This window comes from Cryptomeria japonica, chromosome 6 (genome assembly GCF_030272615.1).
Source record: "Cryptomeria japonica chromosome 6, Sugi_1.0, whole genome shotgun sequence".
NCBI classification, from domain to species: domain Eukaryota; kingdom Viridiplantae; phylum Streptophyta; class Pinopsida; order Cupressales; family Cupressaceae; genus Cryptomeria; species Cryptomeria japonica.
Window position 1 is genome coordinate 498,497,076 of NC_081410.1, and position 13,269 is coordinate 498,510,344.

The window sequence follows — 13,269 nt, forward strand, 5'->3', positions numbered from 1 at the left end:
GAGACAATGCGATTCTGAGCGTTGTTTCAAAGAACAATAACTAAAATGCCCCAGACAATAACAATGACATATGCATGCCCCCTCGAGGAATTGGCCAGAAACATGCAGAGAAGAGGCCAATTGATCGATAAAAATGACAGGATCGAATGGACTGACAATCGGAGATCGGATGCATGACAAACAATCAATTTAATGTGCACAAGACCGTGACCAACATAAGATGGAGAGGACGCACGTCCATCTATGCAATGACAAAGAGCTATAGATGGGACCAAGAGGGTGAAAATGACTCATTTGCACTTGCTAAAGAGGAGGATTTGTTGCTCTGGACAAGGACACTTGCAGACAGATGGCGAACGTTCCAATGGCGGATCACCTTGGGGAACGTGTACGCACATTCAGACGATCGGAGGACGCAGGAGCAGTGGTATGTATCTCGAAAACCCATGCTTTGAATTTCATGAATTTTAATGGCTTACGGGACATTGTGGGGCTGAGGAGGATAGAGGGAGCACCCAGTGACAGAGGCACGTGCTCCTGATGGCAAACAGTGGACATTATGTAGTTTGCCATTTTGTAGTCAGCCTGCGGGCCATACTTAGGACAGACAGTCCGATTTTGTACTCTGACAGTATTATGATGTGTGATATGATATGCATCGATATGATGGATGCAATATGTTATGACTGAGGTTTATTTGCATGTATGGATGACATATGCACTTGTTTATGAACATGTATGGATGGATTTTTATGTTTTTTTTTTTTTTTGATGCATTTATGAAATGAAATGGATAAAATGTTTGATGTAATGCTTGATACAAATGTACTAACCAAATGGATGCAGGACGCAATATGGTTTTGGATATCGGAGCACTAGACCAAACTGACTATCCGACCGGACGGAAGAAGTGTTAGTAAGAAATGAGACAGAAGACAGTTAGAGATGATGAAAACTTGCTTTCAGTAATGCACTTTGTAGGTGAGAACCATTATTTTTATTTAGCAAAATGGATGCGTAGCATCATGGCATTGAAGGCCAGAGCTGAAATGCAACCCGATTTGCGAAAGACAGACACAGCATAGACAAATGACAATCACAATCAAAGAAAGAGACTATGAGCCATCCCGGTCACTCTAAATCACTCAGTGACCTCATCGAGCAACATAGGAACATGATCGAAGCCAAAGATAAATCGATAAGAAGATAAGACTCACAAATTCAAGAAAATCAAACAAACATCTTGATCTTTATTGTCAAAAGTTGAACGTGCTGATAGGACGATCATGCTGTCTGGTTTCAGGAAAAATGCGGTACCCCGTCTAAGACAGGACACAGTCTGGTTTCGAGTATACCACACCCTGTATAAGACCCATGATAATGTGACAAGGACAAATGATTTTTAATGTGGATATTCGATTGATAAGACAATTTGGATCAGTTTGAATATTTGATTGAAAAGTTCATCTGGTTAAAGCATGATTTCATTAAGTGTTGTTGGATGAATGCTCAGTGATTTGTCTGATGCACAAAAGGAATAATGTTATTGCAAAATGTTTGTTTGTGGTTTTGGAGTTTTACAATTTTTTTTTTTTGTTCATTCTTTTCAGGACTTTATGTGATTTTTTTGACTATTTTTTCAAGACAATTATTTGATTTTTTGGATTATTTCAGGACATTATTTGATTTTTTGGATCTTTTTTTTTTCAGGACTTTTTTCAATTTTTATGAGATTTTTTTTCAGGACTTTTTTGGATTTTTATGACTTTTTTTAAGGACATTTTTCAATGTTTAAGAGATTTTTTCCGGACATTTTTGAATTTTTATGATTGTTTTTTTCAGGACTTTTTTCAATTTTTATGACTTTTTTCAAATTTTGCCCCCAGTCTCTAGCAAGGCAAGGAATATGACAGGTGAATAAATAGGCTTCCTGAAATGATGGTGGATAGAGGGAAGACAAAGGCCTTTTATTATGGAGACAATGCAGATGCAATTTCCAAGAGCTATTGCGTGATGGGACAAGAGACTGGATATGATAATGTAAAGCAGTGACATGGCATGAGGGACATGTCAAGAGGTTTTTGAAACCATGTTTAAATTTTGTGTCCTTATGTCAGATCAAGATCAAGGAATGAAAAAGAATGTATGGATAGTGATAAGAGATGGATAGGATAAGCAAGACCAAGAATGGATAAAGGACATGGACTGAAGGTCAGGATTGGATACATGATGGTGGCAGAAAGTCACAATAAGCTAGGGAATATGGATGAAAGGTGATAATAAGCAAATGGATAAATGACCAAAAGCTATGATAGACTGAAAGCTGCAAACAAGATGCGTGATGCTCATGATTATTCTCAGCCTTGTCAAGATCAAAGGTGGAAAGAGGAAATTGGACATGAGGGACAATAGGATATGAAGGGTAATGACAAGGGTTTGATAGGATAATGGAACAATGAAGGACAAAAGGATATGAAGGAGGAAACCTGCCCCCAAGTGTGGTGTGCAAGAAGTTCATAAATTACGCATGACGCCTATTTGCCAGGTTTTCATCACGGTACTTGCCCAAGGCGCCTGTTTGCCAGGTTTTCACCAGTGGACGAATTATTTTTTCTTGACTTTTTTCTTCTTTTTCTTTTTTTACTTTTTTCTTTTTTTTGATTTTTTGACTTTTTCAATAGAAGATGGACACATGATAGGGGATGGAAGAAGGACTCAAGCGTCTTTTTGTTTGGATATTAGCCTTGAAAAAAAAAAGACCATGACCTTTAAAAGTATGCTCAAAGATGTTGGTAGGATAAGGACATGGAAAATGACATGACACTAAGGCAAGGATTTATGCAAAGGATTGGATGGAAGGATGGAAAATATGCATTGGATAATGGATAGGGTATTGGAAGAATTGGGCTTGAGTGGATGGAAATGAAGGCAAGATCGACATTGGCACACACCTTGAGGGGTGATGGATTGATGGAGGAAAAGTGGGTGTTGGATATTGAGATTTTGATGGAGGAATAGCATGGGATTTTGGGACATAAGGGCCCAAAATTGATGAAGGAGGTGATGGAGAAATAGACTTGGAATGTTTGGATGGAGGAATAGCAACTTTGGATGCCAAGTTGGATATTTCATTAGGCTTTTGTGCTTCAAGGAGCTTCTTAGGGATCCACATGGTTTTTGATTTTTCATGCTTTTGTGGTTCCTTGGAGTGCATTGCTTGCACAAGGGATTTAGGAACCCATATATATTTTGACCTTGCTTTATTTTGCTCAGTGGGCCTTTGTGGCCTTTTTGATTTTTCTTTTTCTTTATAGATCAATTTGTTCTTTGTTTTGACATGTCGATTATATTGGACATGTTGATCCTTGAATACATGTGGATTTCTAGACTTATGACTTTTATGCTTGGCATCCAAATTGCTTGGAGTAGGGAATGAATGTTGGTGTGGACGGGAATGATATGGAGGCATGTGGGATGGATGGAAGGTTCTCCAAGATGTGTGCCTTTGTTGATGTTGCATAGGAGATGGAGGGATATAGGGACCTAGAATGGATGGAAGCGATGATGGGGAAGGTGGACATTTGGATTTTGACTTTGAAGGGATACCAACGCCTTGAGTGTGAGCTTTGTAGCCATGACCATTAAGATCTTCTTTAACATGAAGGGATTCTTGCTTATGGAGATCTACCCCTTTGCCTTTATCAATATTTTGACTAATAGGATACTCTTTTCTTTGGGAAAAAGATGAGATTCCATTATGAGGTGGATGTGATATGAGAGAAATAAGGAGATCTTGAAGTGGATCGGATTGCACCAAAGTGGAAGAACCCATTATGCATGTAGGGGGTTCATGAACATCTTGCACTGACACGTTAGAATCATGAGGGGTATCAGGATCATGAGGGGGACTAGGAGTGTGTAGTGGACATGGCTCAATGACAAGCTCTTCAAGAGATAGAATGGGGGGAATAACGGGATCATCAAAAGAACTGAGACCTTGGAGTGGATATGCGGGATTAGGATGTGGAGATGGAGGGACAAGAGGATCTTGTGGAGGATTTAAAGGAATAATTTGATCTTGACAAGGAGGGATATCATTGGAATCCTCTTTAAAGGTGCTTTGCTCTTGACTTTCAATGGGATCATCAGAAAGAATGGAAGGGATATCTTGATCTTTCTGAGGAAGTGGAATATCAATGGGATTTGAAAGGACATTGTGTTCATGAAATGGAAGGGGATCATTTGGGATTGGATGAACTGGGATATCTTGATCTTGCTCGAGGAATGGAGTGTCAATAGGACTTTGGATATGATGGACAAGAATACGAGAATCATCATGAGTTTCTGGGAAGATGGGGTCCTGGTCCACAATTGGATGGGATGATAAGTTTTCAGGATCTTGATCTTGATTTGCTTTAGGACTCATTTCTTCGTGCTCTAAATTATCCTCTTGACATGGGGTTGGACTTTGGATATGCCTGGGGGATTCTGACAAGGAATCAATGCTTTGGCATGAAGGGAATGCACTTTGAACATTTGTGATGGGTTCTGGCAAGGAATCAATGCTTGAACATGAGGAAGAGGGACTTCGAATGGGGTCCTCTAAAACAGGTAATGGAAATAAAGTGCATGGTGGCATTGGGTCTTGTATTTCTGAAACATGACAAGGATGTGCATCATGAATTGGATTATCTTGGCAATCAATTATGGATAGCTCTTGGATAATTGCATCCTTGGGTGTATTGTTTGATGAGGACAATATGGAAGGTTCTTGTGAAACTTTTAAAGGTGTAGGGATAGATGCCACTGGAGAGTCAATTTGCTTGTGGGGAGATGAGGCATTGATAGACATAAGTGTATTATTTTGATCTTCCCCAATAAGCTCACTTGGTAGGTTCCTTAAGAACATTGCAATAAAGCCACCTCTCTTTTTAGGTTTTGACATGGTTGGACCTGGAATTTGAACTTGTTTGGAAAGAAGTTGGTTCTGATCTAATGTCATGTTTTGATTTTGGACTTGGTTCAATTGTTTTGACATGTTTGAAACTTGGGTTGGTGTGTGTTGCAACCTTTGTTTTTGAATGTTTTGTTGCGGTTGTTGACATTGATATGTTGGTTGAACTTGAACTTGTTGATATTCCACCCTTGGTTGAACTATTTGTTGACATTGTATAGCTGGTTGGACATATTGTTGATATTGGACCATTGATTGTGTTGGTTGCATATGTTGGACCATTGTTTGTGTTGGTTGAAAATTTGATTGATAGTAAACACCTTGTTCTTGTTGTGGAGGCACATAATGTTGAAATTGATGTTGTCTCCTTGCTTGAAATTGTTTCATCATCTCTATTTGTGAGAGAAGGGCTGGTATGTCTGATCGTTCAAGAAGGGATCTTACATCAATTGGCTCAATCTTTGGATTTTGACCTAGAAATTTTTGAAACATTTTGGACATTTGAGATCTTATCTTCTCACTTTTTTTCACTTTTTGCTCCAATATCTCCTTTTCTTGAGCTAGTTTCTCCTCTAGTTTTTGTATTTGGACATTTAAATCATCATGATAAGTTTGACCAATGTTGCTTTGTTGTTGGGTTGGATAGAATTGTGATTGCATTGTTGGTTGATATGTCAAACTTTGTTGCATCATTGGTACTTGGAACCTTGTTTCAATAGACATGTCACTTATGCAAATGCAATATTTTTGGAATTTTTCAAGGATAATATACGATATGCAACTAAATGCAAACTAAAAAAATGAAAATGCAATCTATGTTTTTGGTGTTTTTGAAGATTTTGACAAACTTTTGAATGCAAATCTAAAAGAGACCCTTAGGAAATTGAAATGATGTCTAGACCTCAAAGTACAAAAGGACCAAGTGACAAAGGACAAGATGACAATGTCTCCCCTATATGCTTGGATACTAAGCTAGGTTTGATGAAATGATATTGATGACAAAAGGACAAAAGGTTTGATAAGGTCTAGACTTCCTAACAATGACTTAGGGTTTATCAAAGATTTGGATTACTCAAGTATGACAAGACCTAGTTTTGGCACTATATGCAAAGGGACAATTAATATGCAAGTGACCTTAATATGATATGACAATGACTTAGGCTTAATGAAGAGACTTGGGATATGCAAATGCAAATGTATGACAATGGTATGACTTTAATGTAAGAGGACACATGCAAATGGATGACCCTTATTGGTATGCAAAAGAAGTATGACTTAGGTGAAACCTAAACTTGATACTTGATAATGACTTTGCCAAATGCAACCTAGGATGAACCTAAATGTAAGTGACATAAGAGTTGAGACAAGTTTTTGAACAATGTTGGATAACCATGCTTTAGGAATATGATCTTTGAATCTTGTTGAATTTTTGTTGGATGAATGTCTCTTGTGTTTAATCTTATGTTAGATCAATTTGCTTTGCTTTTGAAATGGGATAACATTCAACTTTTGACAATCAAAGAATACAAGATGTTACAACTTAGACTCAAGACAATCATGCTCATTTCCACATTCCTTATGGTAGGCAAGGACATTAGGTACTTGAGAGGTAGACTCATTATGAGATTCAAGGAGAATACATAGATTCTTGACCCCACGGGCTCCCCTCCACGGTACTCACTTCTCAGGGCAGCCAAGCATCAGTCCCCATGGAATATCCCCATGGCGAACTTAGTATCTCTTCCAAGTATCCGAATTTGTCCTTCTCAAGCAACTAGAAGGGTTTTTGGCCTCTAAAAACAAGGTATGTTGTAAGGATTTCTGTTAAGCATTACTCCTTGATGTCATGCAAGCATGATTGAGACATTAAGCCCATCAAGATACCAAACAAATGTAGTCGCGCAAGCATGATTTAGACCAAGAGGCCCTACTTAGATGTTGATATGAGAAAGAGCTCAAGGGTCATCACTTCCCAAGTAACTGCAATTCCCACGTAGCACTTCCTTCAAAGCTTTCGCTCATCGGGTATTTTTTTATAGTGAGTTAGAATGCCAAGGAATTCTAGCCGTACTCACTTTTGGTCGTCCCCTTCTCATGATTATCACTTGCTTGCTAAAGCAAAGTGGTCGGGAAGGCAGGCCCTCTAAGGGTGACAAACAATCAACAACACAAGTATGGTACCGAAGATCTGGATTTCTGATCACCCTATGAAGGATGAGAGCATACTCTCCTACTCCAATGTCATACTTAACGAACAAAGCAAACAAAGGTTCATTTCCACCTATTTATAAATCACTAAGTGCCTAATTAAAAATCTCAAACACACAATTTGGTTGTTTCTCCAAGGCAACCTGCAAAACACATGTCAGAAGTTTGATTTGTTGTCTTTGACCATCAAATCTGCATAACACATGTTAGTAGTTGGATTTTTAGTCTTTTTCATGCGTATGCCAAGATCCTGCACAAATAATCAGTACCAAAATCCAAGGCATAGAAAACAGAATGCAAAAAACATCAAAAATTTCAAGTAAACTACATTTTTTTAACCCCTGATCTGGACTTCACACAGGCGCAGAAGTTAGGACACAAGCGCAGGATGTCAAACACAAGCACAGAAGTCTTCAACACAAGCGCAAGATGCTTCAACACAGGCGCAGAATGCTTCACACAGGCGCAGGATGTGTCCAGAATGCACTGCACGGCTCCGTTTTTGAGTTGTTGACCTGCAAATCAACTTAGAAGCACTCCAAAACACAGTAAGATGGTTAGAAGGTTAGTATTCACGTCGGGTTCACTAGTTAATGTAGCGTAGAAATTTGGATTCATCACAAGATGAGTAGATCAATCAAAACACATGACATGATAACTCAATCAAAAGAACTCTCATTGAAATGAACCTAATTCCAAAGCACATTCAATAGAGGCACAAAAACAAAGCATTTAAAAGAAAATGTCATGCAAACCATATAAGAGTTCGGATGCTTCTTCCATGCGGCTCCATTGTTGTTCTTTCCTCGTCAATGGGTTTGTGGATCTCACCTACAAGTCCTCACACAATTGAAAGCAAAAAGCTCAAGAGTACTAGAAACGAAAGTTTGGTAGTTTGATAGAAATTCAGGATTCATGAAGTTTTCGAAGGGATTGATTGAAGAAAATTATCCAATTTATAGAGAAATTGGATAAATGACAAGATTGGCATGATGCAATTCAAAGGGAAATTGCAAATCAATATGACAATTATGACAAATTATGCACTTTCCATGCACAATTTAATTGATTGATAATTGATGACAAATTATGACACATTTCATGTCAAATTGATTGATTATCAATTATGACAATTTCATGACAAATTGAAATGCCACTCCCATAGAATTAGGAGATGAAATAGGAGGGAAAAGGAATTAGAAATTTGAAAAATTAGGAAATTGAAATTGATGACAAATTAGGAATTAGAAATTGATAGAAATTAGAATTTAGGAATTAGTGAATTAATTAATAATTTTTCATTTATTAATCAATTCACAAAGAGGAATAATTAGCCAATTAAATAAAGATTTAATTGTAATAAGAAGACTTAGGATAAATAAATAAATTATTTAATCCTAGAGGAAGAAATGACACATTAGGTTAAATGACTAAATCATAAAACCCTAGAAGACGAATTAGAAATGCAAAAATGACAATTAGGTCTTGATTGAGGATAATTAATGTCATGATTTTGAATTGATAAATGACCAATGCAACAAAATGATTTGATTGATAGATGCACCAATTGACGAGGAACAATGACAAATTGATCCAAATTGACATAATTGAGACAGACAATGATCGATAGCAAAATTGATCGCAAAATGACAAGGTTGACAAAATAGATTGCAAGACGACATAATTGGAAATGACCACGATCGATGACAAATCGGTCGAAAAATGACAAGATTGAAACGATGACAAATAGATCGCAAAATGACAACATTGCAAATGACCACGATCAATGACAAATTGATCGCAAGATGACAAGATTGAATATGACAACGATCGATGACAAATCGATCGTTAAAATGACAACATTGAAAAGAGGACAAAACCCTAATTAGGATTGACGATGTCCAAAATGATAAGATTGATGATAAGATTGATAAGATTGACAGGAGGACAAAACCCTAATTAGGATTGACGATGTCCAAAATGATGACAAATTAGCACGCACATTGATGCAACAAGATAAGCTCGATCAAAATCATGATTGGATAATGTTGTCGACAAGACCAAATTTGAGGACGAGATGATTGAAGAATGTAGAAGAATGACTCGATGTTCGCAAATGATAAAGACCAAGTGTGAATCATAGGAGAAATGTTAATGCGACGCAAAAACCTAAAATGAGGCAATGCGCAAATGTTAAAGTATGACCTCGCAAGCGTTGACCATTTTTAGGTGTCTACACCTAGATCTACATTCATTTGCCCTATGACCATATTTATTACAGTTAAAGCATTTTCCATTGAATTTGTAAGTATTAGAGGGTCTTACTGGTTTGCTTTGATCCTGGGTATTTGCAATACCGGAGCTTTCTCCAACTTCAAATCCAACTCCAGAAGTGTCACCTTTGGGTTTTTGATTCTTCAATAAGGTACCAAGTTCTTCTGAGCTTTTCTTGAATTTTTCTTTGTGTTGACTTGCAGTTTCCAATTCCCTTTCCAAGATCTCTTTTTGTCTCAATAGTTCATTCGAGTCATTTTGAGTATGCATCAAATCTGTCTTCAACATATCATTTTCATAGCTAAGTCTTGTGTTCTCATTTGCTGCATCACTTAGTCTTCTGGTCAATTCTTCTTCATTCCTCTTTCTGTCCTCAATCTCTTTGCAGAATCTCATAGTCATATCCTGCATTTCATTTTTTGTTGTCATGATCTCTTGTTTCAATTTTCTCATCATATCATTTAATGATTCCTTTTCATCATTTTCATTTTGCAACTTCTCACAAAGTTCTCTTGTCCTGTTTCTTGTAACAGTAAGATTTTCTTGAAGTTCTTGTAACAGTAAGATTTTCTTGAAGTGCCTGAATAATGTCCTGAGCTGCTTTTAAATCATCTTCTAATTTGATATTTTTCAACTTCTCTGCATCATAGTCAGTAAGAACTACTTCAAGTTGCTTCATCAGATTTTCCATCTTTACCAGTGTCAAGATCTTCCTCAAACTGTTAGGCTTCTGAAAATAGAGGACCATGCTCTGATACCAATTGTTAGGGTTCCCATAAATACTAAGAGGGGGGGGTGAATCAGTATCTGACTGGTTATGAGATTTTCTTAAAACTAAATATGTAGAATATAAAGTAACAGTATACCGGTATGCAAGAATTAATGCAAATAACAAAATCAAAATCATCCACATGAAAAGAACACCATAACACAAGATGTTTAACGAGGAAACCTGGTGGGAAAAGCCTCGGTGGGATTTGTGACCCACAATATTCACTTATTGGCCAATAAGAGAATATTACTTACAAGAGGGGCCTGCACATGCAGGAAGGCCAACTACCTAGAGCTCACTGCTCAACAAGAAGTCACACTGACTTACAAAGAGGATTTACACAAATCCAATATTCTGTACTGCTTTACAATAGCATCTTCAATGCCAGATTCAGTACCAGTTCCTTCTTTGTTCTTTACATATACCCTTGACCTACAATTCGCACATTAGGTCTATCTTATAATTTTTTTATTACATTCTCTCCATATCCTACAAATGCCTACAATGATCTCTTTTATATACAAGAGTCATTTTACAATTTGCCAAGTTGGCTTATAATGATAAAAAAAATATTACATATCAAAAATTCTATTGGCCTTTGTGCCGATATATATATTTCCTTCTGTGCCGGTGTACATCTTCTGTGCCGGTGCCGGTGTACATTGATTTTGTTGATGTCAGTGCACTATTCTGTTTGAGTAATCCTTTGCTGGTATAATGTCTTTGCCGGTGCCATAGGATTGCAAGGTTGCCTGTGTAATGCTTTGCCGGTATAATTTCTTTGTCGGTGCCATAGGATTGCAAGGTTGCCTGTGTAATGCTTTGCCGGTATAATGTCTTTGCCGGTGCCATAGGATTGCAAGGTTTCCATCAATGAGAAAACCTTCAATCACACACAGTGTCTCATTGGAGTGTCCATATGCCAACAATCGACAGATACCAGCATTGGAGTAATCAAGGTCATAACTGTGTTAGATTCACTGATAGTCCCAAAGACACTAAGAGGGGGGGTGAATTAGTGTCTAACTAGTTTACATAATATTTAAACTTATTAATAACTTTGCATCCCAAAATAGTGTACCAGTAAATCAGAATTATTGCAATAAACAGAAATAATAGAGACAAAATAGAAACACATCATAACACAAGATATTTAATGTGGAAACCCAGTGTGGGAAAAACCTTGGTGGGATTTGTGACCCACACTATTTACTCACCGGCCAATGAATAACTACTACTTACAATGAGGGGCCTGGACATGCAGGGAGGCCAACATCCTAGAGCTCACTGCTTAATAAAGAGTCACATTGACTACAAAATGGATTACCAAATCCAATACAATGTATTTCTTAGAACAACGTCTCTCATGCTAGGTTCAGTACCGGTTTAAGCTTAGTCAATAACCAAAACCTTTGTTGTCAACTATATCACCTTATACAAAATTGCCTTATACTTCTCATCCATCTACTTACATAAAATGACCTATAAGATCTCATACATATATGAGTCTTTTACAATATACCATGTCAGCTTTCCAAAAAGATAATTACATTACAATACAATTCATATAAACAAAACTTTATCCCATGTTAGCTAGGGTATTGGTATGCTTGTTGCCAATGTAATTTGAATGCCAGTAAAGTGCCTATCAGTGTTGGTGTTTTCCAGTGTATGAAGTTTGTGATGTAGGGCATGTAGAAACCAATTGTTGGTGACTTTTGAGTTGGTTTCCAGATGGTTGCCATCAATGACAACATCAACTATTCTCATAAGATTGTAGAGTGCCAACAATCTCCCCCTTTGGCATTGATGGCAACACTCATGAGAAAAATCAAAATTATTATCCAAAAACTGAAATCCAAAAAATGTGCTCCCCTTGAGCAAGTGATCACCTCTGTATATGCATTTTTGTCTCCACTACTCCCCCTTTGACATTAATGATAAAGGATGTCATCAAAAGAGTACAAAAATGCTACCTCAAGGTTTGTAACCAGTTGGTTACAATTTGAAAGATGTTCGCCAAAATCATATTTAGACTCTGCATAAATTTGTTGTTGTCATCTAAAGTTGTCTCAGTCTGTTGGATCATACTGGTGAGATAGTGCATCTGTTGCTCTGGAGATTGTTCTCCTTGTACTATTGCCTTAGAAAATTCAGTTCTCTGAGTAATCAGATTATCCAACCTCGGACCAAGTTTATCTCTAGTTCCCAGGCATTAGACTTTATCCTTGCCTTTTCTTTCTCAAATTTTTCTAATTTCTCCTTAAAGACTGCCAGTTCCTGTAGTCTGGATGAACCTATAATATTATTGGCAATGTCATCAATTTCTTTCTATTCCTTCTTGATCTCCTTATCAATGTCCTCAGTCAAACAATGAGGCTTACCTGCTTCCCTGTATAGCTCCTTATACTCCAAAATTATAGAATTGAGTACTGGTAAAAGTGTATCTACATGATCAGTACATTTCTTTATTGTGTTTGCAAAGAATGTGTTTTTCTATTTTTCAACTCTACCCTTTATGATATCCTTATTCACCTTGTCTATAGTTATAACATTATCAGAAATGAATTTGGACAATGTGTCCAATTTACCTAAAGAATCCTTAATGTGATCTATGTTACAATTTAGTGCAATCATCTTAAGAATAGGTAAAGTATTATCAATTGCCTAAATTCACCTGTAGATGTACTCGGTTCAGTTGTAGCTTTCATCTCAACAGATGTCTGACCAATCACCTTAACTATTTCCTCTTTACTTCCATCAGATGTATCCATTTTGCTTTTATTTTCCTCCATTGGATCTGTCTGTGTTTGCACCTCAACATTTAATGGTTTCTCAGTCTCTTTCAGTATCTCTGTACCTGTCAATTTTTCAGTCTCAACATGAACCTCTGCTTCTATTTGTTTCTATGAAATTTCTACTACCGAATGCTCTGTTTGGGTTGGTATCTCAGTTTCCTGAGAGTCAACAATTTGTGTCGGTTTCTCTGAAATTTTTCTCTTATCAACATTATTTGCCTTAACCTTTGAATTATCCTTATCCACAACAATGTTTACTTCTT